We start from the raw sequence: 5,000 nt of genomic DNA, 5'->3' as shown, positions 1-5,000 counted from the left end.
AGGGGTAGATTTTAAGAGGCTTTCTTGACAGTGTGTTAGTATATTATTGCATGTACTTTTGCACATTGTAAGCACAATGTTTTTTAAATTATTTTCTAATTTAATTTAACGCATTTTGGCAGAAAATGGACACAAGATTTTCCTATGGGAGTAAAACTCAGGATCAGCATGTTAGGGATATCCCATCAGACAGTGAGATAGACTGCAGTGACAGTGAGGAGGAGTGGAATGCAGAGAAAGGTTTGAGCAGAAGTGAAAGTAGGTTTTAAAATATTGCTTCTCTGGTTGTCATTGAACTCATTTGCATAAACAAATCAAATGTGTTGATAAATTTTTAGATGTCATTCAAATGAAATAAAGGTGTGTGCAGCAGACAGGGTATCCAATACAGTCATGTAAGCTTTAGTTGTGATTGATGTATTTTTGTTGACGTATATGTATATATATTTATAGACGATCAATACACCAGTGATGAAGAGGAACATGACGATGACAGTCTGCCTGAAGATGACAGTAGTTCTTCCAAGACCCCTCGATGGAAAACATGTCACACCATTACCTCTCCTGTGCAAGCCACTTAACCTTACTGTTCAAGAACTTGAACAGTTCTTTGCCACTGTGCTCCATATGTCAATATTTGGTCTTCCAGCTACTCGCATGTTCTGGAGCCATAGTAGCCACATTGCACATGTTGCTGATGTTATGCCTCTTGCACGATGGGAAGCCATCAAAAATTTTGTTACTTTGCATTGCTCTCTGAGCATTGTATTATGATCTATGAAGACATAATTTTCTCTGTGGTTTTGTATCAGTGTTGCACAACTTTGCCCTTAGGCAACAAAAGATCATTTGGAGAGGGGGGCGGTGAAATAAATATGTACATACATAATCAATAAAATGTCCCAAAATTAACCAATAAGTGATGTGGAATAATTTCTTATCATGTACCATCAAATTGTGTGCGGTAGAGGGTTAATGTAAATGCGGCCGCCCGCTGCGCTACATGTAAATGCGGCCGCCCCCAGGTCAACTAGGTCCGAACGGGCCCGCCTGATCAACTAGACGTCAATCGGGCCGGCAGGTCCCCTGAATGTAAACGAGGCCGCCCACTGCGGTACTTGTGAATGCGGCCGCCCGGTCAACTAGGTGCGAACGGGCCCGCCCGATCAACCAGGTGCGAATGGCCCCGCCCGATCAACTAGGTGTGAACGGGCCCGCCTGATCAACTAGGTGTGAATGGGGCCGCCGGGTCCACTTAATGTAAATGAGGCCGCCAGCTCAACTAAGTGTAGACGGGGCCGCCTGGCCAATTAGGCGTTAATGGGGCTGCCGGGGAGGCTTCCCCTCTGCCCGGGCTGGAGGCCCCGCAGTGGCCATTCGCCTCTGGGACATATTGGCAGAGTCCGCGGCCTATGCGTAGGCCCCGGGCGGAGGCTGACCCTTGTCGCCCTTGTCCTAGGCTCGGAGCTATGGTCGCCCCGTCTGGCCTTCGCTTATGGTTCGGAGCTATGGTCGCCCCGTCTGGCCTATGCTTAGGGTTTGGAGCTAGGGTCGTGTTGGAAACGTTTTCCTCTGTCGAAGCAGAGACCGGGAGACGTTGGCATATCTCTCCGGCCGAAGTTCCTCTTTACTGAGAACTCGCCAATGCGCCGCTGTAGTCATCCAAGTCTGACTAAGACTCAGCTCGGCGCAGCTTATACGTTTCAAGGGGGGAGGGATACACAGAGGTGGAGACAAACTAAACAAAGCACAGCATGTTCCAGGAATCAGCCTGGAAGTTCCCCAGCCCTGATTTCATCAGCATAACACTGCCTTTCAAATGCCTCTCCAGGTGCTAACCCTAATTAGCATGATAGTATCACCCAGACCTTCACATTACCATAGCGACAAAGGCACGGCCTGGCCTTGAGATTAGCATTCACCTTTACTTTGGGCCCCCACCCGGTGATCAGGAAGCTCACAGAGATGAAATGTCAATGTCTCAGACTCCTGGGCCCCCAGACTTGATCTTATTACAAATGTCCCCATCTTTACCCCCAACTGCAAATCCAATCTGCCTATCTCTCTCAGTTCATATACTGTCATGTTGGAAGCTAGACTGAACAATTTATAAATTTCGTCACTGCGGCCTATGCGTAGGCCCCGGGCGGAGGCTGACCCTTGTCGCCCTTGTCCTAGGCTCGGAGCTATGGTCGCCCCGTCTGGCCTACGCTTATGGTTCGGAGCTATGGTCGCCCCGTCTGGCCTATGCTTAGGGTTTGGAGCTAGGGTCGTGTTGGAAACGTTTTCCTCTGTCGAAGCAGAGACCGGGAGACGTTGGCATATCTCTCCGGCCGAAGTTCCTCTTTACTGAGAACTCGCCAATGCGCCGCTGTAGTCATCCAAGTCTGACTAAGACTCAGCTCGGCGCAGCTTATACGTTTCAAGGGGGGAGGGATACACAGAGGTGGAGACAAACTAAACAAAGCACAGCATGTTCCAGGAATCAGCCTGGAAGTTCCCCAGCCCTGATTTCATCAGCATAACACTGCCTTTCAAATGCCTCTCCAGGTGCTAACCCTAATTAGCATGATAGTATCACCCAGACCTTCACATTACCATAGCGACAAAGGCACGGCCTGGCCTTGAGATTAGCATTCACCTTTACTTTGGGCCCCCACCCGGTGATCAGGAAGCTCACAGAGATGAAATGTCAATGTCTCAGACTCCTGGGCCCCCAGACTTGATCTTATTACAAATGTCCCCATCTTTACCCCCAACTGCAAATCCAATCTGCCTATCTCTCTCAGTTCATATACTGTCATGTTGGAAGCTAGACTGAACAATTTATAAATTTCGTCACTGCGGCCTATGCGTAGGCCCCGGGCGGAGGCTGACCCTTGTCGCCCTTGTCCTAGGCTCGGAGCTATGGTCGCCCCGTCTGGCCTACGCTTATGGTTCGGAGCTATGGTCGCCCCGTCTGGCCTATGCTTAGGGTTTGGAGCTAGGGTCGTGTTGGAAACGTTTTCCTCTGTCGAAGCAGAGACCGGGAGACGTTGGCATATCTCTCCGGCCGAAGTTCCTCTTTACTGAGAACTCGCCAATGCGCCGCTGTAGTCATCCAAGTCTGACTAAGACTCAGCTCGGCGCAGCTTATACGTTTCAAGGGGGGAGGGATACACAGAGGTGGAGACAAACTAAACAAAGCACAGCATGTTCCAGGAATCAGCCTGGAAGTTCCCCAGCCCTGATTTCATCAGCATAACACTGCCTTTCAAATGCCTCTCCAGGTGCTAACCCTAATTAGCATGATAGTATCACCCAGACCTTCACATTACCATAGCGACAAAGGCACGGCCTGGCCTTGAGATTAGCATTCACCTTTACTTTGGGCCCCCACCCGGTGATCAGGAAGCTCACAGAGATGAAATGTCAATGTCTCAGACTCCTGGGCCCCCAGACTTGATCTTATTACAAATGTCCCCATCTTTACCCCCAACTGCAAATCCAATCTGCCTATCTCTCTCAGTTCATATACTGTCATGTTGGAAGCTAGACTGAACAATTTATAAATTTCGTCACTGCGGCCTATGCGTAGGCCCCGGGCGGAGGCTGACCCTTGTCGCCCTTGTCCTAGGCTCGGAGCTATGGTCGCCCCGTCTGGCCTACGCTTATGGTTCGGAGCTATGGTCGCCCCGTCTGGCCTATGCTTAGGGTTTGGAGCTAGGGTCGTGTTGGAAACGTTTTCCTCTGTCGAAGCAGAGACCGGGAGACGTTGGCATATCTCTCCGGCCGAAGTTCCTCTTTACTGAGAACTCGCCAATGCGCCGCTGTAGTCATCCAAGTCTGACTAAGACTCAGCTCGGCGCAGCTTATACGTTTCAAGGGGGGAGGGATACACAGAGGTGGAGACAAACTAAACAAAGCACAGCATGTTCCAGGAATCAGCCTGGAAGTTCCCCAGCCCTGATTTCATCAGCATAACACTGCCTTTCAAATGCCTCTCCAGGTGCTAACCCTAATTAGCATGATAGTATCACCCAGACCTTCACATTACCATAGCGACAAAGGCACGGCCTGGCCTTGAGATTAGCATTCACCTTTACTTTGGGCCCCCACCCGGTGATCAGGAAGCTCACAGAGATGAAATGTCAATGTCTCAGACTCCTGGGCCCCCAGACTTGATCTTATTACAAATGTCCCCATCTTTACCCCCAACTGCAAATCCAATCTGCCTATCTCTCTCAGTTCATATACTGTCATGTTGGAAGCTAGACTGAACAATTTATAAATTTCGTCACTGCGGCCTATGCGTAGGCCCCGGGCGGAGGCTGACCCTTGTCGCCCTTGTCCTAGGCTCGGAGCTATGGTCGCCCCGTCTGGCCTACGCTTATGGTTCGGAGCTATGGTCGCCCCGTCTGGCCTATGCTTAGGGTTTGGAGCTAGGGTCGTGTTGGAAACGTTTTCCTCTGTCGAAGCAGAGACCGGGAGACGTTGGCATATCTCTCCGGCCGAAGTTCCTCTTTACTGAGAACTCGCCAATGCGCCGCTGTAGTCATCCAAGTCTGACTAAGACTCAGCTCGGCGCAGCTTATACGTTTCAAGGGGGGAGGGATACACAGAGGTGGAGACAAACTAAACAAAGCACAGCATGTTCCAGGAATCAGCCTGGAAGTTCCCCAGCCCTGATTTCATCAGCATAACACTGCCTTTCAAATGCCTCTCCAGGTGCTAACCCTAATTAGCATGATAGTATCACCCAGACCTTCACATTACCATAGCGACAAAGGCACGGCCTGGCCTTGAGATTAGCATTCACCTTTACTTTGGGCCCCCACCCGGTGATCAGGAAGCTCACAGAGATGAAATGTCAATGTCTCAGACTCCTGGGCCCCCAGACTTGATCTTATTACAAATGTCCCCATCTTTACCCCCAACTGCAAATCCAATCTGCCTATCTCTCTCAGTTCATATACTGTCATGTTGGAAGCTAGACTGAACAATTTATAAATTTCGTCACT

Source organism: Paramormyrops kingsleyae, unplaced genomic scaffold (assembly GCF_048594095.1).
Source record: "Paramormyrops kingsleyae isolate MSU_618 unplaced genomic scaffold, PKINGS_0.4 ups167, whole genome shotgun sequence".
Lineage (NCBI taxonomy): Eukaryota > Metazoa > Chordata > Actinopteri > Osteoglossiformes > Mormyridae > Paramormyrops > Paramormyrops kingsleyae.
This window is presented reverse-complemented; position numbering follows the sequence as displayed.